The sequence below is a fragment of the Saccopteryx bilineata genome, chromosome 10 (genome assembly GCF_036850765.1).
Source record: "Saccopteryx bilineata isolate mSacBil1 chromosome 10, mSacBil1_pri_phased_curated, whole genome shotgun sequence".
In the NCBI taxonomy this organism is placed as follows: Eukaryota; Metazoa; Chordata; class Mammalia; order Chiroptera; family Emballonuridae; genus Saccopteryx; species Saccopteryx bilineata.
Genome location: NC_089499.1, coordinates 42,188,748 through 42,214,082, shown reverse-complemented (window position 1 = coordinate 42,214,082; position 25,335 = coordinate 42,188,748). Strand labels below are relative to the sequence as shown.

At 44.9% G+C, this 25,335-nt stretch overlaps 1 protein-coding gene and 1 pseudogene across 2 annotated transcripts in view; one reads left to right on the top strand and one right to left on the bottom strand.

The window, feature by feature from the left end:
- CLSTN2 (calsyntenin 2) overlaps positions 1-25,335 on the top strand; it is a 662,061-nt gene that overhangs the window by 335,423 nt on the left and 301,303 nt on the right. The window lies entirely within an intron of this gene.
- On the bottom strand, positions 1,752-16,639 carry LOC136314540 (U6 snRNA-associated Sm-like protein LSm3 pseudogene; annotated as a pseudogene).

The following is a 25,335-nucleotide window of genomic DNA, read 5'->3' as shown; positions in this document are numbered from 1 at the left end:
AAATGATTGTGTGTACAATTTTTGTATATGTGCACTTGCACATGTTGATGGGAACCGGAATCATGTCATTCATAAAATTGCAAAGGCTGTGATTTCAAATAGCTTAAGACCTTAGAGAAGTTTTTGTGGTTTTAAGTTTATGAAGAGCCTGCAGGAATATCCCATGTGGTCTTCATGTCATCGCTTGTGAGTGGGGCAAAGCAGAGAACATTATCTCTAGTTTATCACATGAAAACTGGGGCATAGAAATGTTCAGTACTCATTGGCCACATGCCTATTGATACTCAGAAACTGGACACATAACCAGGGTTCTGACTCCTGGTCTTTCAACTCCCACACAAGCTTTAAGAACAGAAACTATTGGCTCCATCTACACATAACCCAGGACATTTGGACATTTGGGAACATTTAAAGTCCTTATGTCCTGAATCTGGACCATTGATTTCTGTGTGTGCAAGTCAGATCTCTGCCAACTCAAATAATCTCTTTCCCCACAGTTTGCCAATTTCAGGGTTACGGGTAGTGGGAGATGACAAAGCTATTTCTAAGTCAAAGTTAGTTCTAGATATGACAGCTGAAAGTAAGAGAGATCTTTCCTCAAAATATCCACATGCACCCCCCTCCATTCTTGACCTCATTTCTTTCCTGGACACTGGGGCCTCTCCTTTTATAATGTAGATACCTACCCCCCTCCCCTCGTTTTGCTGAAGGTAGACCTTAAATTTTGTTTTGAGCCCTACTGCTCCATAAAGCAACCTTACGACTGCTGTGTTTTCAATTCACAATCCAACTAATTCCTAAATGAAAATAGTAGTTGAATGGTTGCAATCTGTTCCAACATATGAGTGGAAGTCTGGTACTTTACCTCTCTGAACTCTGTAAAGTTGGTATCACCGCATCAACCTCACTGGGTTATTTGTGCAGATTGAGTGATGAGATGTAATAAGAAAGTGTCATCACTACGTCTGGCCCAGAGTGGCAGCACAAAAGCAGTCATTTGCCTTGGTGTCCTTCAGAATGAGTTTCAGGTTGGTATTTCATTCCGATCACTGCTTCACAGCCTAGAAGAACATATGCTAGGCCAGACATTCTAGGAAAGGAGTGTTTCTCAAGTCTTTACCCTTCCCTTTTGAACATGGCTGTCCGAAGGTTAAATATTTCTGATTTTTTGGGACTTCTATTGGATTCAGTCCAACAGAAAGACAGCCATACAAATAACTGAAATACCACCAGAGCCATTGCACAGTTTGTAATGCACTGACTTTTTTGTTTTTCATTTGCATCCTGATTCAAGAGTAGATGTCTTTCCAAGCAAATATACAGTAGGCATGGGTTCTATGCCTAATTCCATGTTCCATGCCAGAAGTTGGACTTTGCATCTTAAGTCTGTCTGAGGAGACAAGCTTCATACACAGGAAACTTTTCTTTTTAATCAAGAGGAAACATCACATTTAATTTAACTTTAAAAAATCAGAAATTGTCTGGGAAAAAAAAAGACAAAGCAAATCAATTCCTAAAAAATGAGGGTGCGTCTTGGTGATCACATTTATTGGAAGGATTGGAGAAAAAGAAAAGTGCCATTGGCTTAAGAATTTGTGAGTTATGTGCAAATCAATTCATTTCAGGAGTGAAAGAATCCTTGGTCATTTCTCAATATCTAAATTTACAGATTTCTCTTTAGAATATCTTCTACATTTAAAGACGCAATCATACAACATCTCCTAATTTCCATACAGGATAAATTCTTTGATTCAGCCAACTCCCAGTGGAGGGGCAACTGGCACAACACCATCTACCCAGACAGAGAACATCGGAATAATCTGTTCTGTTGATTTAGATATCTCTTCTTATGTTTCTTCATCAACTTCTAAAGTAGTCACAGTCTCTTCCACATCTCCCAATATCACATGTGAATGTTGATCATAAGCATGTAATCTATCTCGAAGCTCTCTGTCATTTCTCATGTTCCCATAAATTCGCTCCTCCGGGCTGAGTCTGATAAGATCCAGAGGCTCTTCTATGGTGTTGGTAGTTTGTTGTTGGTCCAGATCATCACCATGTTTCAAACCTGCACAGGAAACTTTTGGGAGCGACTCGTGTGGTGTAGAAAAGCATAGAGTATGCGCTTAATAAATACTTTTAAAATAAATTATTATTTTTGTGAAACTGAATTCAGTTCACTGGAATGGTTAAAGAAGGGTATAGAAGATGAGTTTCTGACTTTTAAAGCAAATATGCTTCAAACTAATGAAAGGCCCTACAATAAGTAAGTGTATGCTTCATAAATAACCGCAGGTGCACATGGTAAGTGAAGAAGTCTCTAGGGATCATTTAGGAAATTGAAGTAATTTGGTAAGGGAAAGGGTTTAGGTGAAAAGTAGAAAACCACGATTCAGTCAGTGGGCAAGACATAACCAACAGTAACACAGTCAGCCTGTGCGCTGAGGAAGGTCTTATATTACTTAGAGGAGTGATGGAAAGGATTTGGCATCAGTAAGATGTGTCATTATATGTAGTATCTACTATTATTTTAAATTCATCATTGCTCAGTTGTTTATAAAGAAGAAAATAAAACTATTGGCAGTCTCCTTGACTTAGAGTAGCAAGTATTAATATTCTAGCGTATTTCTTTCCAGTGTTTGGGGTAAGGGTATGTGTGTGTGTGTGAGAGAGATAGAGAAATTATGTGTGCCGTGAGATCACATTCTATGTATAAAATTATTTTTGTATAATATTCCCATGTCACGAAAAACTATCTTGAAATATGTTTTTAAGTGGCTGCAAACTGTTCTGACATATTGATGTGTCATAACTTAATTAACAATTCTTTTGCTGCTGGGCATGTAGATTGTTTCCAAAGCTTTGTAGATATAAACATAAATATTTTAAAAAGTATTACAGTGATCCCTTGTGTGCTAAACTATCAATATGCATTTTAGAGTCTTTCCTTAAGATGAAATCCCAGTAGACAAAGTGCATTATTAAGACTCTTTTTTTTTTATTCACTTTAGAGAGGAGAGAGAGAGAGAGAGAGAGAGAGAGAGAGAGAGAGAGAGAGAGAGAGAGAAGGGGGGAGGAGCTGGGAACATCAACTCCCATATGTGCCTTGACCAGGCAAGCCCAGGGTTTCGAACCGGCGACCTCAGCGTTCCAGGTCAAGGCTTTATCCACTGCGCCACCACAGGTCAGGCTATTAAGGCTCTTCACGTATGTTCTTTCCCGATTTGTCATCTTACTTCCCCACTCACCGAGTTCAGGTGCTCTCCCTTTCACATGTTCTGCCAACATTAAATGTTACTATATATATATTTTCTACTTTGGTGGCAAAGTCATCTCATCTTTGTTTTATTCTGTTATTTTTCAATTATTGATTGAGCATTTTCCCTGATACTTAATAGCATTTTCTAATTTCTTTTTTTACACATTCTCTGTCCATAGCTTTTCAGACTCCCTTTTTATTGTGTTAAACTACCTTTAATAAATTATTTAAACAGACCTTGAGATTAAGAAAAGAAGGTCCTGAGTGGAATCTTCTATCTACCAATTTGCTAATTCCACGTGGGCAGTGACTTCCTCATAGACACATGTAGCTGAAATTACTTTAGTGCTTTGTACTTGGGTCAAGTATTTACATGTAGGTTTTTTATTTGACAGATAATCCATGGCCCAGCTTTGGGAAGGCATATTTCCTCCACGTGGCCATAGATAATGGATGAGGTCATTTCCAATTCATTTGTCTTTTCCTTATTCTTCTTCTTCTGGCTCTCTTGAGTCAAATCATTGGAAAAGCTGTAAATACACCACAATAAGAATAAGGAGTCATGCTTCTGGTAGGAGGTTTGTCATTTTCCATTTGCTGCTGTTATATGTATGCTTTTCAAACCTGAGAGGATGAATTTTCTACTTGCAGTTGAATTCCTTTACTTCTGCCTTACTCATCTTTTTTAAAAAAATCCCTTTAGTGCTTTTTTGCATTTTGTTTTGTTTTTGTTTTTATTTTTTGCTGGAAACTTCCATCTTTACCTCTTTGAACTGTTTTCTACAGAGTACAAGACCTCTTTGGGTTTTAACAATATGTTGGAAACTTTCATTATTCTGACACTTGACATATGATTACGAGAAGCTGTCTGATGACAAGAAGGACTTAAGAAGGGTCTTCTGTGTAATTATATTTCTCTTCAAAACCTGTTCACAATATTGGTTTTCTCACTGATTAAAATCACAGTACGCATATAACATGACTTTATATAGATGAGGCACTGAGCAACATGTGAATGCATCCTTGGCAATAAATTGATAACCTCACGTATTTGGTATCTGTACTATACTATTAACTTCCATTTGAGTAATTCCGTTTAGTACTTTTCTCTGAGCCTCCATGCATGTATCTTTTATGGGTTATCTTAGCAATCAGAATGTCTTTAGAACTTGCTTTGCTAGTTTTCATTGGAATTGAGGGTTAGTTCAAGGTCAGTCATATGGCCAGATTAATTAGTATAATTCTCTGGAAATTAAAGATTTTAAAGTCACCCTCTTCCACTTGATTAGCTGTGTGACCCAAATTACTTTCTTAACCTCTCTGAGTCTCAGTTTCTTGATTTAGAAAATGGTGGTCATAGTAAAAACATGCAGGATCATTGTTTATATATATTATGCTTATATGAACATTTATTTGCAGTTGCAAGTGATCCAGTAAAGTATAAATATATATATATATATATATATATATATATATATATATATATGTAATGTGGAAGCAAGAGAGGCTGATGGCTGTCAGGTTCAACATATGAGTGGTGAGGAATAAAGACATCTCTTTCCATTCCATATTAAAACAACAAGACTCTCGCATTAACTACTCACTGACAATTCCAAGAAGGAGAAGTATCCCTGAAAGAAAGTTTAAGGTTGAATTCTGACTATATGACATTTGAAGCCATAGTTCTACACACTTTACAAATGCCATAAGTATTTTCCGTCCATATTTCATGATCATATACAGTCAATCCTTGTTATTCACAGATTGCATATTTGTGAATTCACCTCCTTGCAGGCATTTGCAATCCCAGCGCTAGCACTTGCAGTGCCTTCGTGATCATTTGTGGGTATGTGAAAGTGGCAAAAAATTTGAGTTGCCCAACGCACAGGTTTCTAGCTGAGGTCAAACAAGGCAGCACCTTCTTGTTCAAGGTCTTGTGTGTAAACAAGTATCTTCTTCATAGTCTATTTAGTATTGTGCTTTTCGCACTTTTGTGTTTTTGGTTGATGACTTTCTTATTTAAAATATCCTCCAAGCAGGGTGTGGAAATGCTGTGTAGTGTTCCTAAGAACAAGAAGGCTGTTGTGTGCCTTTTGAAGAAAGTACTAACATTACATAAGCTTTGCTCAGGAATAAGTTATGGTGCTATTGGCCATGAGTTCAATGGTAATTAATCAACTATATATATATTAAATAAGGTATTTTTAAACAGAAACACACAGGAAACAAGGTTATATATTTCTCAGTTGATGGAAATATGAGCAGAGTCTCGCAGGAACCTAACCCTGTATTTCCCCTAGGGGTAATGATTCAGTATTTTCTAGTTCAGTGTTTGTAGCAACTTTATAGAATGTAGCTAACTGTGAATAATGAGAGTTGACTGCAGTTGATGATGATGACCTTTGAGGATGATTCCCTTGCATTGCCTTCCACTGACTCGCCAGCAAGAGGTGGTCTCTAGCCTGTTAGGGAAGCGACCCAGGAGCACAGGACAGAGAGAGAAGAGTAAGAACTGACTAGTGGTTTTAGAGCAATTGAAAAACTGATGGTTCTCACTGAACAATGACTGTTCGTTGAGAACTAGGCCAGTGGGGAAATCTAAGAGTGTAGGCATGCCTCCGTACACATTGATTGAGAGCTCTCTGTCAGACTAGAGACTGAGATTACAGAGGCGCTTTAGATAGGGCCCTGAGGCGTCTTAGATAGGGCCCTGTCCCCAAGCAGCTCATTGTCTTCGATTTCTACCTCCTTACCCTCTCCACAACTTCCCAACGATGTGCTGGCCATTAAAGATAGTCCATTTCATCTCTACAATGACTCTGTGAGGAGGTGCTATTATTACTGTCACTTTTTCGAGGAGGTAACTGAGGTCAGATACCTTGCCTGAATTCACTCAGTAGATGGCAGAGTCAGTAATTGAGTCCAGTGAGTCGAGCTGCAGACACCCAGGCCTTGGACAACGGGTCTGCACTGCCCTTCCTGGCTGAGGGACAGATGCAGAAACAAAACCAGTTCCAGGTTGTAGGTGCTGTCTGCTGGGGGTGCCCACAAGGGCTGAAGGACCCCAGAGGAGGAGCCCTAAGCCCTTCTCACCTCCAGAGACTCAGACACTGATGGAAGAGAAAAGGCCTGAACTAACAATTCAACAGAGCAGAGATGGCTGGGAGACTCAGGGGGACTACACAGGTTTGTGGGGTCAGCATCCTAAACCACTGCTGTGCATGGCCCATTCGAGGCTTCTTGATACCACCCTTTAAGAAAACAAGCTTTTGTCCAAAAGAGACAATCTCTCTGGCTAGCCTATCCCCGCTGAGTGTGATTAAGTGCAGTTTGAATGTATTTACCACCGGCATTGCCTTTTAAAAGTGATTCTCCTGCTGCAGATATGAAATAAAAGCCAGTTTTATCTGTAAGACAAATAAAACCAAAAAGTGCTTCGAGTTTTCTTAGGTAAGGGCTAGGTTTTCTTTGTTCTTCCCACTCCTGCATAGCTCCTAAAAAGGGAAGTTTGTAAGTTAGCAAGAATGTTATACATCAAAGGGCTAGGACCCCAAATGTCTATGCTAATATGAGTTCCCCTCCTGTGATCTGTAGTAATAAATTCAGAAAGCATTTCCACATGTAAGAATTAGGCTCTCGGGTTCTTGAGCCTCTTGCTAGGTGGGTATAGCTGGTACAGACATCAACACTGCGTTCCCCTGGCTCAGCCAACTTCAGGGGGCCCACTGTGACTCATAGAAGTTCCTATAAACCTCTCAATACTGCACCTGGCACCCTTCAATAGCCTAACGCCAGAAACAGGGTCCTGGATTACTGAGGGTGACTTAATCCATCATCCTACTGTCTGTCTGTCCCTGTCCCTGCACCTAATGTTGGCTTGCCATCCCCATTGTCCTTTGATGGCCCTCATTGTCAGAGGGAATGCAGAGAAGATGTGATTCTAAGAGGATGCTCCTAAATGCTTAATCTTATAGGTGAATAAAACCAATAAAAGTGTAAATGAGCAAAAGAAAGATAGATAGAGGAGGGTGGAGGATAGGAGAAGGGAAGGAGGGAGGGAAGGAGGAGGGGATGGGAAAGGAGGGATGAAGGCAGAGAGATGACATTGGAAATCTCACAGTAACAGTGAGATCCAGAATAACCACAGAAAACTTGAGAAAGTATTGATTTCATATTAGAAGAAAGTAGTTTTGGTATTCTGATAAAACTAAGAGATCATTTCCCACTTTCCTTTATTTTAAGTGTAAGAAACGCCTGGCTTCCCCCACAGAGTGAAGAACAATTCCAGTTCTCAGCTATTCGAGAACAATTTGAAGATGTGTCAGTTGGTATCCTGTTTACATATTCGTTGCTAAAACCCATTATTTATTTTAAGCAGGCTGTTCTGCCTCCAGTAGAGGCTGAATAAATGAAATGTGTTGGATTTCCACTGCTGTGCTTTGGTTCCATCCCTCGTGTTTGTACCAGGCATTAAAGTTTTTAGAGTTTAGTGTTGGACACTGATTAGTCTAACAAATGATCATCCTTCACAGTAAGTGTAGGTAGACCCAAGTCACAAGGCCCCTGGTTGTTCTACCTGGCTGTGTGCATTAACCCATGGTTTGTCCTTAGCTGTGTGGAGGGCATGAAGAGAGCACTGGCATTTCATGTGCCAACTCTGATTGTTGGTTATTATCTGGAACATGGCGTTGGAAAGAATCCCAAGGATAAAATCGGCTCAGTGGAGAACAGTAGCATGATTGATTAGCAATGTCGATCACGAATGCAGGTGGGGAGGATGGGGACAAGTGAGATCCATGTCTTTGACTCCTTGATTGGAGCCACAACATTTGGAAACCAGCTGTACCTGGAAATCCTAGGCAGATGGAGCATGGACCGTGTTCCTCCCAGGCCACCTAGTTGAGTGTGTAGCTAGTGGAGACTGTATCCTCCTGTCTGTTACAACACTTGCGTCTCTCCTCTCAACATACCAAGGCTTTTCTGAGCATCTATTAGTCTCTAAAAGCTTCAGGTCCTTCCTGAAGAAGGAGGATGAGGAGAATGTGGCCTAAGGAGCAAATATAGAAAAAGGAAATTTGTGACCAGACCCAGCTCTTCGTTGCTCCTCTGTAAGTTGTCTCTGATGTAGCGTGCCTCTGCCCTGGCCTCACCATCTCAGGCCACAGGTTCCAATTTCTAGGTCTGCTGCACGTTTCTGGGTTTCAGAGCAAGATGAGAGCCTGTCAGTACTGAAGGAACAATGAAGGTCAGGGAGAAACGCTGATCCTCACTGACACAGAGAGTCAAGCAACAGCAATTACCAAAGGAAGTTGAAGGTGAGTGGGATGATGGGAATTCACCAGTACCTCCATTCTCAAGGCACGGGCTGCTTAAAGCTACCCCATGCATCCATCCTTCGGACAGAAGGCCAGGTGGTTTGCCTTGCCCCAGGAGAGCCAACAGGCAAACCTTTAAAGTGCAAGGGAAACTCAGTAGTTTCTAGTTTGGTTGGCCTGAGGAAGGCTTTGCCACTTTTTTGATATCTCAAGTCCACATTTGCACTGAGTCTTGCAGGCGTGAGAAATCTAGTCTGGCTCAGAGGCCCCAACATCGGGACAGAACAGTGTGGACGAAGGCCTTGGGGGCACACCCCAGAAGACGGGATACCTAGGAGGCGCAGCCGTTCTTGAACTCTGATTTTGTGAAGTGAAATTCTACCCACATTGACATCCATTAGTTCCTGTCACATAATCATATCATTTGTCCTTAAGAAACAGACTACACAGAAATGGGGAATGAATTAGAGGCAGAGGAAAAGAGGAGGGAAATAATACTTCATACCAAACTTTAAGCTTGGTGATAAAAAGAAAATCTCATGGGCATGCCCCTATGGCTGCCCCCACATTGCCTACTGTCTAGTAAGAATAGTCTAGTAAGGACACCATGACCCGAGACTCGGCACCTGGTGAGACTGAGTGCTTTGGGTCTTCAGAGCAGGGAGGAACATCCAGCAGAGGGCGGGGCCAGGAACCTGTAGTGAAGGAGCCATGGGCATTCATTTACATGTTCATTTACTCAGGCCTTCAACCAACCTTCCGTTCAGCCTTTACAAACCCGTATCAGGCGCTGGGGACACAGAGATGACTGAAGCTCAGTTCTAACCCTCAGGAAGGTCAGGGAGTGCATGTGGAGAAACGTGTACATCAGTGTTAGGGTGTTGAGATAGGTCTGATGGGCAAGGATGCACAGGCTGGACTGGTTGCTGCAGGCTTCTTTGGGGCACCTTAGAGAATGACACTTCTTCTGGACAGATGCCACCTGGAGGCACATACTTTGTCAAGCAAAGGCATCATTGTGCAAATTAGAAAAAGAGTCCCAGTCTTCTGACTGACTCAGTACCTAGTGTTGGCATTGACTTAGGAAGTCCCAGCAGCACCCAGGCACCCTTGTGCAGGGTACAGCCTGCACAGCTGGACACAGTGCCCCAGTGCCAATGGGCTAGCAGCTTACAGCCCATGTCTTGACTTTGGTGCTGTGTAATCTTAAGCAAATCACCTAACCTCTCAGAGCTTATTTGCTCTATGTGCAGGATGGAAACCATGACTTGCAGCCACATTGGTTGTTGTGAACAGCAGCAGTCAAATGAAATAATGGACGTTGAAGCATACTGGGACCTGGAAAAGACTACACAGGTGTTAAGTACAATTATTCAGTACAGATTTGTCTATTGATTAACTGATCAGAGATATCTTAAATAAATCTTCTAGTGGGTAAACCTTATATTCCACAACTTCTTTTCTTCTTGCTTTTCTCTCTTATTCTCTCTCTCCTTCTCTCCTACTCCCTGCCCCCACCCCGTCCCTGTCACACACCTACTTTCCACCATCAGCCCTGTCAGTTCACTGACTACTTCCTTTTTGTTGAGAGACCCTTATCTGTTTTTAGAATTTTAGTCAAGAGGCAGCTTTTTCTTGGAAGTTGTAGAACTAGATACAACTTTGAACTTAATAGTGTCCTTGAGGCCAGTGTTTTTCAACCCCCAGTCTGCCAGGAATTTTGTGCCAGTCTGTGAAAGAGTTCACCACCCTGATGTTATATGAAGATTACAGACCCAATGAACTCAGTCAAATTCGCATATGTTTGGGGCGATTTTTGCCTTAGTGGTCCCCCAAATAATTTTCCTATTTGTAAAAAGGTTGCAAACCACTGTTTTAGGCCATACTTTGCTTAGTTTCTTGCAGAAAGGATTTTATAAAAAGTGGACATAGAAAATAAACAGTCAGAAAGTGTTCGTCCCCAATAACTTTATTGGAAAGCATCATTGGGCCAAATGAACTGAGCTGAGCATTTGCATTAATTAAATTGACCATAAACCGAGCTTAATGTTTCATTTCACCTTTCTCCTGGCATGATGGTGCCCGAGTGTTTTGGAACTCAGATACATACCCGCTGGCAGGGATGGCTGAAAGATCAGCAACAATCAATGTTTGCAATCAAAGAAGATTAAACTCCATATTAATTACTGGAAATCTAATGATCAACACTCTGTGGGGCAGTGTGGCCCGAGCCCGTGGTGTCTTCACAGGAATGGAGGTAATTAAACAGTGGACCCTTTTGGAAGGAAAAGCTTTTGTTATTGTTGAGTTAAACTCTGTGTGCATAGTCTGTTTCTTTAACCCAGGGGGAAGCAGTCCAAATGCTGCAGACAATTGGGACAGTGTGAAGTGCCGCTCCTGGCCTGAGCTCCTAGGCTGCTTCTGGCCCCGTAGGAATTTGGAGTAGCGTCAGAGAGGGGGCTGGCTCCTGGGTTCACAGCCCAGCCCTATCACTCGCTAGCTGGGTGATCCCAGGAAAGTTCCTTTATCTCTGAGTCTGTTTCCTCATTTGTAAAATGACAATCATTTCTGTATCTCAGGGACGTTTTATGAGGATTTGTAGTGGTGAAGATAGAAAGACAGAAAGCAGAGGCGGGAAATACAGGGTGGTTTGTAGAGAAAATGTTCCCTGCTGGGCCCTCATTTTGCAGACAGGAGTGCACTTAAGCCTCAAAGCCAACATATGGGGCACATGATGAACATGCCAAGGAGATTAGAAAGAGTAAATACTGGAACTGAATGAATATCCTGGTGAGTGGGGATTGGGTGGCTCTCATTTACTGAGAGGACTAACTATATACGACTTCTACTATGTGCTACTCAGCCGTTGCTTCATTCACTCACCCATATGATACTCAGAAACTTCGGATACGGGTGAGACGGAGACTACAAGAGGCCAAAGATAAGAGTCCATTCCAGAGCTGGACTCGCACCCAGATGCACCCGGCTCCAGAGTTCGGGCTTGCCCCTCTGTGCTGGGGTATCCGCGGAAGGGAGGAGATTAAATGGAAGATGGCCCGTTCATGACAAAATGAGACAAGGCCTTGGTGGGGGTGTGCCTGTGGTCTCTGAGGACAGAATTCACAAGCAGAGAATCGAAGAACATATGTGACTCACTGTAAACTCAGTTTAACCCCAGGGTCCCCACCCCACCCCCAGAACCATTCACCTATCAGGTCAATAAAGAACATGACCCTCTGCAGTGAAGTGGGGTTGTTCGTGCACAGGATGGGAGGAGGGCGTGTGAGGGTGCTGTCGGGGTCCTCCTTGTCTATCCTTTGGGCTTGTGGATCTGTGGAAACCCTGGTTCAGGAGGTGGCAAGCCCACAGGGACACTCAGCATTTGCATACGATTTTATTACAACCTACAGAATGGTTGGAGCTTTGCTTTACTAGAAAAGCACATGCATTATCACGGGGCTACTGATAGCAGAATTCTGGAACCTGCAATCCAGAGGAGTCCCGAGAGAGGGCCCGCAGCTCCCTCCCCATCATTACTCCTCTTCAACGGACTTGGGAAGATGTCTGCATTTGACCTCTCAGTCTAGCATGGAGACAATTTAGCACCATTGGTTAGTCTTTCCACAAAGTAATAATTTAAGAGAAATTACTCCCTAACACCCTCGTGCCAGATAATTCTTTACCAGCGTCTCTGGGTGAGTTCCTTCCCAGGGAGCAGCATAATCATTTCGCACTGGCTCACCAAACAGCTGATGGCTCAGTGCATCATTGCCCCCATCCGAGTGGATTTAGAGCGCCATTGCATTCTGCAATCATTTAGCCCTGAATCTCTCTGAGGTCACCTCTGCTCTCCAGGGTCCGGGACACAAACCTGAATGCCAGCTAACGTTTAAGCAGGAAAGGGCAAGTTGCTGGTTATTCAGGGTGCTTCTCTCTGCCCCCCTCCCCTAGGGACTTCTTGTTTATTTCATCAAAAGTCATGCTGTTTAGTAGTACCTGAAGCTGCCCACCAGGTCTGACTGGTTTCAAAGGAAGCAAAGCTTGTGAAATTCAAACTAAGTGCCCCTGTGTCATGCAGACACAGAAACGTGTGTGGGTTCCCAGCTGAGGCAAAATGAGTTTACTTAAACCAGTGAACACTTAGCTTCTAGGATAAAAGTACAAACAGAAACCAACTCTGCATCCCCCAGCTCCCTTCCTTAATGTTCCTTGCTAGTCCTGATAACAGCAGTTTGAAACAGCTACCAGAGCTGTGCTTCAAAGGGAAGCCATCTACTTGCTGCCCTTCTAGAGTGGGAGGAGGGGACAGGGGAGAAGCTGGAGGAAGGACCATCTTCCCTGATTTTGTGTTGTCAAATCTAGATTTTTAAAAGCCTGTGGAGGGATGTGGGAAAAGAAAACATGGGTTAAATCTAGGTTCTACCTCCTAGCTCTTCCAAGACTAGTAAGTAACCTTGGGAAAGTTATTTAATGTAGCTGGCCCCAGTTTCCTCCCCTCTGATAGGAAACAGAGCAATTTAATCGCTATGCATAGGGCACGAATATGGTTGGCAGTTAATATTTCGTGGGGTAAGCGTGAAAAGAAATAAGATCCTTTATGGGAAGGGGTGTGTACAATGTCCAGAACACAAGGGCCAATCTATAGAGCATAATAATTAGAATGACTATTTAAAATGTAATATTCAGTATTTTACATTGCATTGTATTGATTACTAGATGGGAAAATCATGAAATGCTTAAGGAAGACTGTGATTGGCAATTTTTTTTTCAGTGTTGGCTCAATTTTGAAAACGTTACAGACAGCTCTTACTCTGACCCAGTTCTTGGGAGGTTTGGAGCCACATCCTCCTGTCCTCGTTATCTGTCTCACTCCATTGTCACTTGTGACATGTTTAGATGAAGACAGAGAGCACCCAAGATAAGGGAATGATCTCACATATTAAGAGCAAATTTCCTAAAGAGTGACTTTGCTTTTGAAATCAAATACCGTCTTTGAATTTTTGCTGGTTGAAAAATATACTCACTTCTCTCTTTTTCTTAAAAATATTCATCACCCATGATGCTGGCAGATACTTTACTCATGTTAATTTAGTTAATCCTTCCAACAGTGTCATGGCTGAGGAAACTGAAACTTCACAGTCATGGCTCCAAAATTCAAATACTTTTCTGTATCCCAAATGAGTAGGGATAATAGTAAGATGCAGAGGAAACATCTGTACAAGCTGTTGTAAGGATTCAGTGAGCTGCCATGTCAGAGCGCTAAGGCCTGGTATAAAGTCAGGATGCCAGCTTGGTTTTCTCTCCTCACCCAGTCGGGGCCCCTGCGGGAAGCCTTGGAAAGCAATACCACAAGGTAACTCACCCACTCTATTGGCTATGGACTCATGGTGGTCGGGTCAGAGCACTGGAAACACCTTCAACAAGTTTAATCCTATCTACTTCATTGTAGGAAGGTGTTTCGATGTGATCAGTTTTCATCACTAGGAAGGGGCTCCTCACTCATGCTCTCCTTGTCAGCATGGGTGACACTTTGGGGTCTGGATCCATTCCAAAAGGAGGCAGGATGGGAGTTGCGTATGTTTGATGGCTGAGTTCACAATGCCACAGGAATGAGGCCACTTGGCATCCTCAGTGATATGTGTTGAGCAAAGGTTATAGTGCAGCACACCTCCCCGCACCCCCACTATCTCCAGGGTAAGAGCCCCCCTGCCACACTGCCACAGCTAACCTCAGAGACCTCTGCCCTGGCAGTACAGATGGGAACTTGCATATGGACATGGAACTTAATTTATAGAGCTTAGGGGCCTTTCGGCCCCTTCTGCAGGCCCTTCTTGAGTAGATCAGAACATGAACCGTACCTACACCAAGGAAAGGCCATGCAGGTTAACACAAGGCTCTGCTTTCTAGATAAATAATGTTGGGGACAGAGGACACTGGCAATGCTTCTCCTGAGCACCTGAGAAGAATTCTGGGGACAACTTAGACACAGACCCTGCTGCTTGTGAGGGAGGTTGGGACAGCAAAAAATGCACTTCCTTCTCCCCTCCAAGCATAGCTCACGGGCATGGGAACAGTGGAGCATGGCCAGGGTGGAAGCTGGCCTAGTGTCTGTAGAGTGAGCCGGCACCTAAACTATTCACAGGCCATGGAAGATGCGGGGGGAGGGGGCGGGATCCCCTCGGAACATCCAGGGGGGGCGGGATCCCCTCGGAACACCCAGGGGGGGGGCTGGATCCCCTCAGAACACCCAGGGGGGGGCGGGATCCCCTCGGAATACCCAGGGAGGGGGCGGGATTCCATCGGAATACCCAGGGGGGGGGAATCCCCTCGGAATACCCAACGTGAAGGCCCTGGGACTCTCTTTGACTTCCAGCAGGCAGTCTTCCCCCAGTGGTTTCCTTAGCATGTTCTCCCTGCTCACCTTTGGAGCCATACTCCTGACTCGGTTATGAGAAAAGGTGTGGAGTGCCGCAAAGAGCAAGAGCAGAGAGAAGGAGACCACCAGGCCACCCTGTGCTCTCTTAGTCGCGTGTCCCCCGAGACAAGGACGTGGGGGCAGGCAGTTTATTTGGAAGGTGATCCCAGGAATCTCAAGTACAGGAGTGGAGAACATGAGACAGAGAAGGGAGAGAAGGCAATAAAGGATGCTGTAATGCACAAGTTGCTACTGTGGGCGTCTGGGCTCTCTCCCACGGAGGACCCTCTGAGATACAGTTAGGGTGGACAGACACCCGCATCTGATCAGGCTGACCCTGTGTTAGCACTGAAAGTCCCACATTCTGGGAACCCCCTCAGCCCCTTGCAGACCAGCACGGATGGTCACTGATGTCATGGTGAATGTACACAAGAAGATAGGGGCAGTTGAGGTATTTGTCTCCACAAGTTCCTCACTGGTTGAGTTGCTTCTGGGGATCGGCACTTTTCAGCTGTCCTTTTTAAGGGCTGAGCAAGATCTATGGCACCAGAGAAAGCCCTCGGGTGGAAAAGCAGGGAGTTGCAGGCCCTTGAGGTAAGAAGCTGCCAACACACACCAGAACAGTCCACGGAGCTGCAGGTAAACGCAGACGTGGGCCAGGGAGATATGATCAAAGCATCCGTGAGGTCGGCTACTAGTACCTGTGATCTCAGTTCCTGGTTTATGTTAAACCATTTTCGTTGTCCCTGGAACTCCGCAAGGTAGGGATGAGGAGGCAAGTTGCAGATCTGAGAAATTAAATTGCTTCCCCCAAGGTCACCGGCTTTGTTTCGGCATACAGCTTAAGTCCAGCCTCAAAGCTCATGTTCCCTGCCTTTCCCTTGCAGCCTCCAGTTATCTGTCTATCCTCCAGCCATCTCCAATCACCTCAGCCCAAGACAGATCCCTTCTGAATAGTTCTGCCGGCAACTGCGGCAGAGACAGGCTATTGAAAGCCATGCTGGAATCTAGTAATAGCTCACCTTGAAAAATGACAAGGTTAAGGCTAAAGAATGTTCTGTTCCGTTCTGTTGCAATTAAGAGAACTTTTCTACATTGCATGCTGTATAATTGAATTATACCGCCGATTAATTTTTTAAAATAATTATTTGCAGATTTGTTTCCCTTACTGGTTACACTTTTTAAAAAATAATATACTTTGCCACTTAATATGGCAGAGAGATGCTGGGGGAGAGATGGTTGAGGAGACGCTGTTTGTGTTCAGTGGTTCCATCATTACTATTGATTGCACAGCTTTATTATTCACCTCAAAGACACTGCAATTGATAGAAATAAAAATGAAGGCACATCCGTGTTTCGTGAGGCTTTATTGATAGAGGAAATAAACAATATGTGTAGACAAATAATAATTCTTTTTTGGCCATGACAGGGGTAGTTTTAGAGGAGGGATTAACATGCGTCATAAGCATGTCGAGAGCTTAGGCTCTCCCGCCAGCGCTGGAAAACCTTGGGCACCCAGGCCGGATGTCGGGTGTGAGGCCCACGGAGCTGGAAGCGCTGTGCCCACTGGCCTGTCTGCGGCGCGCGCTGCAATAAGGAGGCCGCCCTGAGTGGGATGCTCTGAGGGGGCCCTTCTCCTAGCTCCTTCATCTACTTGGTATTCAAGTCTGAGGCTATAAATTAGATTATGGTAAGTCATTCTCTGGATCCCTGGGTCGTTGTGGCCTGAATAATGAGGTGAGATAAGTGGGGACAGGCCCAGTTCCGGCCCCAGCTCTTCCCCGTCCTCCTCCCCAGCGCTCCTGCTTTCGTGGCCACCTGCCCCAGACCGCCCGGACTCCTCACCGCTCCCTGCTGCTTCTCGCAGATTGTCTGCTTGCTCTTGAAGCCCTGCCCCCTCTTTCTTTCCAGGTCAGTGCTGCTCACTCTGCAGGATCGGGCTGCTGCTGTCTCCCAGCCACCTCCAGCTGCCTCCTTTCCCAGGTCTGGGTTCACAGGGGCTCCCAGCCTGAGGGAGCTGCAAGGGGAGCACTGTGCCTCTTCCTGGGGGCCCGGGGCGGGGCCCCAGCTCAGCATGGTGCAGAGCAGTGCCTGGACTGTCAGCTGACTCAGACCAACTTACCTGTGAGCATCTACTTACAAGGACCTCTTCGCTGATACCCACAACAATGTTTATTTTTTTAATTGAGATATAATTTATATATTGTAACATTCATCTTTTGTACATATTCATAGGCAAGCATGTAGCTACTCTACAGATAAAGGCATGGAACACTCCCAGCCCCCCAGAGAGCCCCCTATTGCTCCTTCCAGCCCTCCGCCTCCCACCCTCAGCGTAACCACTCTTCGGATTTCTATCATCATCAATCAGCTCTGTCTATTTCAGGCCTTGATAGAAACAGAATCATGCACCAGAGACATTGGTCTGATTTTCTCCCCTCAACATTAGGTCCTTGAGGTTCATTCTGATGGTATTTTGTTTCGTCCTGAACTCGTCCCCTGCAGGGCTCCCCTATTCAGATGCCTGGGGGAAGACAGGGATAAGCCCAGGGCTGCAGACAGAGCCCCCACGGGCTGCTGTGGGGCGAGCACCAGACCTTGGGCACCTGGACCGTGGCTGGATCACTGCTGGGTGACCGGCTCAGGTCTGTGGATTGAAGCTGCCACGGGCCTAGCTTCACTGAGAAGCAGCAGCCCAGAGCGTATCCCCAGAGGTGAGCAAGGAGGTAAATGGAGAAGGAAGGAGCCCTCGGTGATATGCAGAAGGCTGTGCTCTCAGGAAACCCCCGATTTGCTGCTCTGCCACGTCGCCTCTTTGAAGTGACTCGCCTTCTTGATCACTCAGCAACGCAGCTCCGTCTCTGCTCAGGCCCTGACTTGGTGGATTTAGGAAAGCAGGTGACATCTGCTTAACTGCAGTGGACACGAACCTCTCAAGACAGCGGCCTGCCTCACTTGTCCCTGTGTCCCCAGCATCTAGAAGATGCCAGGTGCACAGTAAAGCTGCTGCCAAATTAAACAGAGGAAGGGGGAAATGAGCAATAGTTTCACCCTTTGGTCCTTCAAATACCCTTGAGATGATGATCCGGCCTCCCGAAGATACGAGGAGAGTGGCAGGCGACAGGGAGGGCTAGTTTTTTGGAGAATTTTTGTGGTAAGTAAAGTAATTGGAAAGCAGCTTCCATGCCTGTGAGGAATTGGGAAAGACAGAATGTTTAGGGTGTTTCGTTGTGCATTGGAAATGAACCGTCCTTGGTGGATTCTGAGGCAGCTCAGGAGACTTGTGTTTCTTTTTAGTTGTTTTGTGTGTCGAACTGGAGCGTCTTCCAGCGTGCCGTGACACAACATGAGGCTGATGTAGAAGTCCCGTGCAGGCACATCCCTGGGGGTGGCAGGTGAGGGACACCGTGCTCTGGGTGGCAGGAGAGCCAGGGCTGCTTCAAAGGAACTGTGAGCATTGGTGCAGAGGACTCAGCATGCACACTCCACCTGGACTGGGCGATACATAACTTTCATTCATTTAAAAGCCGATTCTGATGAATTGGTAGAGTCTTCCCAGGGGACTGTCCTGAGTAACATTCTGAGGTAGGACCCAGGCTCAGTAGAAAGTGGGACATGGTTGCATAATAGGCCAGCAATGTCTGTCCCGGAGGCCAGGGAGAACGCAGTGGTCATGGTTTAGAGTTTCGCTAAAGCATCTTTCAATGCTCAAGGTCAAAGTGTGAGTGTGAGTCCGTATGTGAGTTGAATGTGTGTCAGATAGCCACACTAGGGCTGGGGCGGTGTCATTAAATATTTACCTGTAAATTCTTATTGAAAGAGCACTTAAAGAGATGACGTCAGAGTAATGGCGGGGTAGGAAGCGATACTGATAAATCTCCCCCAAAACTCAACAAGATCTTCAACCAGAAACAGAAAAACCTATCCTTGGAGCCTCCAGATGTTTTGCAATACACCCGAAGGTATGGTCGAGCGAAAAATTGGCTAAATATATAACCAAACCCCAAAGGAAATAGGGAGTAAGAAATGCTCCGCCTTCCTCACTAACCTAAATAGAAAGAGCACTTAATATACAGTGGGAGCTCTGTAAATGTTTTTTTTTTTTAAATAAAGTATAGTTGGTATACAATATGAATTAGTTTAAGGTGTATAACATCAGTGATTTAATGTTTATATACCTTATGACGTGATCACCCCAATAAGTTTAGTAGCCATCTGTGACTGTCCACAGTTATATGATACTACTGACCATGTTCGCTGTGCTGTGCCTGGCACTCCTACGACTTCCGTAATTACACCTAGCAGTCTGCACCTTCGCCCCCTTCACCGTCCTCACCCTCCCCTCACACCCAGCTGCAGCCATCCGCTTGCGCTCTGTGTCTGCGGAGCTGTTTCTGTTTTATTGGTTCGCTCGTTTTGGTTTTCATTTCTCTAAATGCTTTTGGCTTAATTCTTGAATGAATGTGTACGGGTCCCTTGAAGACTACAATACAAGATGAAATACTAGAATATCAGTGCCAATAATGTGGCGGATGCAGCAAGAGGTCCCAGAAAAAAGAGTGTTCCTGCCCTCAGCCAGCCCATGGGCTTTGAGGAACTTTCAGAAATGGAACAAACAAACAAAGAACAAAACAGACCGAGGAAAAACCGTCAAGCTCACCCTGATTGCATCAGTGCAGGGCAGCTGGTGCCTGAGAAAGTGTACCTAGGGCAGGGGTCCCCAAACTTTTTACACAGGGGGCCAGTTCACTGTCCCTCAGACTGTTGGAGGGCTGGACTATAAAAAAACTATGAACAAATCCCTATGCACACTGCACATATCTTATTTTAAAGTAAAAAAACAAAACGGGAACAAATACAATATTTAAAATAAAGAAAAGTAAATTTAAATCAACAAATTGACCAGTATTTCAATGGGAACTATGCTCCTCTCTCTGACCACCAATGAAAGAGGTGCCCCTTCCGGAAGTGCGGCGGGGGCCGGATAAATGGCCTCAAGGGGCCACATGTGGCCCGCAGGCCGTAGTTTGGGGACCCCTGACCTAGGAAGTGTCTCCCTTCAGGGAGACTGGGTTGCAGAGTTCTGTAATCACCACTATTCTGCCTGTATCTCTTCATCCAGAAACATGCGGGGGAGGGGGATACTTCCGGTTACCTAATGAATTTACTCTCAGAATTTACTCTGAGAGATGCTCCCAGGCTCCCATTCACACACAGTCCAGTCACTGAGATTTTTATAGAGAAAAATAAAGGATCTTTTAGTTAAAACATTTAGTAGTTTGGTTCCTCGTCCCATAGCTGATTAGAAGTAGTGAATTTTGAGATTGACTGTGGGGCATGAAGAATCCTAGAGGGAGACTTCTGATCAAGATTAGAAAAGAAAAAAAAAAAGATTAGCAAAGAAACTATCAAAGAGACCATGAGAAATGAGCCTGGAAACCACAGGAAGCAAGAAAGCAGACTGAAGCCAATGAAAGCCCCACCTCAGGGGTACTTGTCCAACCTTCTCAACTACCAACCTCCTGACACAGCTGCTACCTCAGCTTAGCTAACTTGTCCCTAGAGGACAGGGGTGTGGGGACAGGGATGCATCCTAGGGGAGGCAGGCCGTTGGCTCAACGATGGCAATAGGCTCACCAACCAGAAACTATACATCCCAGTTCACAAAGAATGGTTCATGTGCACTGCTGAGCCAGGTCCTTCACACACACTTCCCCAAGCACACAAAGAGCACCCTCAGTTGCTGCAGGTGCAGGCAGGGGGCACCATGGCTGCAGTGGGCCTGGGTGGGCAGGAGAGCATGCGGTGCCCACGGAACCGTGGCCTCCTGTGGCATATGGGGATGTAGGTCGGTAAGGCAGAACTTCTGATTCTTCAGGCTGGAGATTGGAGATTGGGGCTTCCTATGATATCTTCCACTAATTGAACTTTTTAAAACACATTATAGACCAAAGAAACTTGTCTGTGATTTTTCTTTTCTTTTCTTTTTTTTTTTTTTTTTTTTTTTTTTTTTGGTGTAAAGATTTCCTCTGCTTCCCTCTCTCCTTCTCCTGTATGATCTTTACCTGCTTGAAGGGTATGATTGTCCTGTGTATACCAAGAAGCCAACTTATCGAGTGGTGTACTGATTTACCAAAGTTCCAAGGACTGCTGGTCAGAGGAGCTGAGTTTTGCAAGTAGGTCTAAATTCAAATGAGACACCCATTTCTCCTGCTATGCTGTTGTATACCAGGTGTATTACTTTAGAACGTGGGGCATCCTGACACTTACCCTTAGCAACCCATCCTGGCAAAGCTGAGCAAGGGACTGTTTCATTGCAAAAGAGCCTCTGGGATGCTGCTTCCAGAGGAAAAGTAGTGATCAATCCTCAAAATTACTTTCTCTTCTGAAACTGGGTGATTTCCTCCAGAAATGACATAAAAGGGATGATCAGCAGAGTTCCAGATGAAGTACAATTCCTAAGCCACGGTGTTCAAGACCTCCTGTTTTCCTGTTGCTAGCGGAGGTTGATCCCTTTGTCAGATAGATAGATAGATAGATAGATAGATAGATAGATAGATAGATAGATAGATAGATGATAGATAGATAGATAGATAGATAGATAGATAGATAGATAGATAGACTGGATAGATAGACAGTTCAGGTGAAACCTTATGTGCCAATCTCTGAGCAAATCTTTCAGATTTCCTCAGCTGGAAGTCCATGTTTATTGTTGCCATGCATTCCCTCATCTCTCTGAGAGCCAAAGTCTAGGCATTGTTTTAGGTTACAGACAAGCATGCCCAGATACTGGTGCACCCATACAATCACATATGTGCCCCAGCATATGTATATATGTGTGTGTGCATGCACCCACACTCACACACACCTTCCACTTTTCCTTACAGGTGGTTAATGCTTCACTTTCAGCTCAGATCTTGTCTGGCCTCCCCAGTGAGCTTGTGGGGTGAATGGGGCTAAGGACTTTAAGAAGGGTCAAGAGATGGGCATGAGTCCCCCAGGCCTCAGCAGAGCCAGACCCAGACCCTGGATCCCCTCTGCCTGGCTCTAGGGCACGGGCCCCTCCCAGCCGCAGCAGGGGTCTCTCCGCTCTGAGTCACTCAGCTACAGGCAAAGATGATGAGATGAGTTCAAACGGAAAAGTCATTCCTCGTCAGACTGAAAAGAGCAAGCCTCGGTTGAAGTTTGTTTTTCCAATTTATTTAATGCATTCTTTCTTCCTTTTAACTTCTCTCATTAATTGATAATGTCCTCTGCCCAATCAGTTTCTTTTATTGCTTCTCCCTTTAAAGCTTGGCGCCAGGAGCGAGGTAGGTGGCATTTAAGTTATGACTTGTTTAGGAAATTGATATTGGCATTTTCTGCATGACTTGCCTTTCTTCAGTGAGTTACTTTGCTCTAATTCTCTATTAGAAGCTCCAACTGTAAAGGAATATAGGCTAATTAAAAATTGGAAGCTGGCAAATTTCACCTTGGGCAGCCAGTATGTGCTTTTGGCAGGAATTGATGCAGTTATTGATCAAAATAAAGTTGTCATCCAAAAGAACATCTTTTCTTTTTCTTTTTTTTTTTTAAGAGAAAGCAGTGAGATATTTATTGTTAAAATCAAGCATTTACTTCAAAGATGCAGTAATGACATGTGAATACCTGGTAGGTATAGGTCAAAATGAAGAATTATGTGTATTTTAAAATCTAAATGCTATTAGATTTTTTAAAGGAAAAAATAAATTGAGCTTCTAATTTATTGCTGGGCCAAAAAGCACCCTACTAGGCCCGCCATAATTACTCAATAAATGTTTGTCAGATTAGACAGAATTGAAAAGCCATCAAGACATCATCCCCCTAACCAGTCGTTAGGGTGAAAGAGCCAACTGCAGGGCTGTTCTGCGTATAGAATGTTGATGGAGTCCTGAAGAAGACGGAAGAGTGATTTTTCAAAGAAAATTGCATTATTCACCAACTGCAGGGGGTTTCGGGGATCCAGTTCTCCTATCAGGGGGCTGTGTGCTGCCACTGTGGATTCCCTGGCTCGGGAGCTGTCCCTTCCAGGTGCACCCAGTCTCAAACCCTCCTCGGAGCCAACATGAACCTCTGCCCGTGCCCAGGCTTTGCTCTCCAGTAATCTGCAGGTTCCGTGTCTCAGTGTAAAGACCCCTTTTGTCAACAGCTTGTGTTTGCTGGGCTGGTGGCAGAGCCTCCACATATGTAGCCTGCTTAGCCTGACACTGGGGACAGGGGTATGGAGAGAGCCAGGGGTCCAGTGACAGGGCTGGAATCAGGACAGTCTTTGTCCTTGTAGCTCCCTGTCCTGACCTGCCACCTCAGGCTCACGAAAGCCGAGCCTGAGATGAAGGCTTGTGTGATTCTGGGGCACAAGGAGGAAAAGCTGATGCAAAGGAACATTATCTAGTTGGTCCTCACTGCGGGCAACTGGGGCCAGTTTCCCTGGGTCCTTCTGAAGAGCCGTGTAGAACAGAGCTCTCAGAGAACACTGAGAATGTCTAATATTGTTTCCACTGGCCACGTGTGACTGGTGGGCCGCGGAAATGTGGCTCATGAGACTTGAGGAACTGATTTTTTACATTTATTTTATTGTAATTAATTTTTATCATTAATTACATGTAGACTGTGATTTCGAGCCGCTGACCCAAGGGGTGGAGGAGGGTACCATTTACCTACTGGCTGTGTCTGCTGTTGCCTCAGGGGTGGTGTACCCTAACTTCCCATCAGCTGTGTGTGTGGTGTGGGCCGTGCCTGCAGCTCCTCCCCACCCCAGTACTGCATCAGATTAGCCACAGGTGCAAAGTGGGAGCTGGGGGGGGGGTAGCAGAGGCAGGAGCCCCTGGGACAGTCCTGTGTGAGCTGTTTGCCACAAACGTGGCCAGGGCAGTGCTTCTCAAATCTGAGTGAACCCCAAGAGCTCCTGGAAGGCTTGGTAAATACAGATTGCTGATGGCCACCCCTAGGGTTGTTGATGTCCATGCTGCTGGTCAGTGGTCACATTTCCAGAATCCTTGGGCTTAAGTCAAGGGTGGGCCAGAGGATATGAGTTAGAGCTAAGGCGACCAATTGTCCGGGTTTACGTGGGAGTATAGTGGGGTGCAAGAAGGAAGTAGAGTGTTCTGAAACAGGGGATTTTTAGAGTTAAAACCAGAACAGACAATAGCCAAGGTCTATAAATAGCCCAAGTGTCCTTCAGTGGACAAGTGGATTAAAAAGCTGTGGTACATTTACACCATGGAATATTATGCGGCCATGATAAAGAAGGAACTCTTATGTTTTGTGACAGCATGAATGGACCTGGAGATTACTATGCTAAGTGAAATAAGCCAAGCAGAGAAAGAAAAATATCATATGATCTCATATATATATATATATATATATATATATATATATATATATAATCTAATGAACAAAGTAAACTGAGGAACAGAATAGAGGCAGAGATGGGGTCACAGGGACCAGAGGGACCACAGTCAGAGGGAAGGGGGATGAGGGGATGGGATCAGAGAAGGTGAAGGGATTAGTGAAACTATATATACATAACACAGAGATACAGATAACAGGATAGCAAATCCTAGAGGGAAGGGGGGAGGGATCTGGGGGAGGGGGCAAAAGGGTATAAAAAGGGACACAGGGTGGGGGGGAGGGAGATATATTCAGTGGGACACTTGAATCCATGTAAACACAATAAATTAAAAAGAAAAAAAATTAATCAGAACATTCTTGGAAAAATGGGGGTGAGTCAGTCCATCACCTTCAGTGGAGGCATCTGAGCATTTTGACTCCTGGGTCTCAGTGACTCCACCTGCCAAGCGGAACGTTAGGCACGGCCCTGCCTGCCTCCCAGAGTGCTTTAAGTTAGCGTGGTATTGTAATACCTATGGAATTTTAGTGTTGGCTTTAAGATGAGTTGCTTCTCCATCAGCAGAGGGTCCAGGTGACCTCTGAGCATCAGGAGCTTGATTTTGTCCCCAACCTCTGGCAGCATGCGGTACTATGGCCCCAGTAATGACATCAGCCTCTCGGTCCAGGTCTGACTGAAGGCAGTGTTGGAGGCCTGTGGAGTAAATAAGGTTGAGCTGTTGATGAGGCCTTTGTGTCATACCTGCCTGTGGGTTTCTTTTGTTGTTAAGTGTGTTGTTTTCTTTTTTTTTTTTTTTTTATTTATTCATTTTAGAGAGGAGAGAGAGAGAGAGAGAGAGAGAGAGAGAGAGAGAGAGAAGGGGGGGAGGAGCTGGAAGCATCAACTCCCATATGTGCCTTGACCAGGCAAGCCCAGGGTTTTGAACCGGCAACCTCAGCATTTCCAGGTCGACGCTTTATCCACTGCACCACCACAGGTC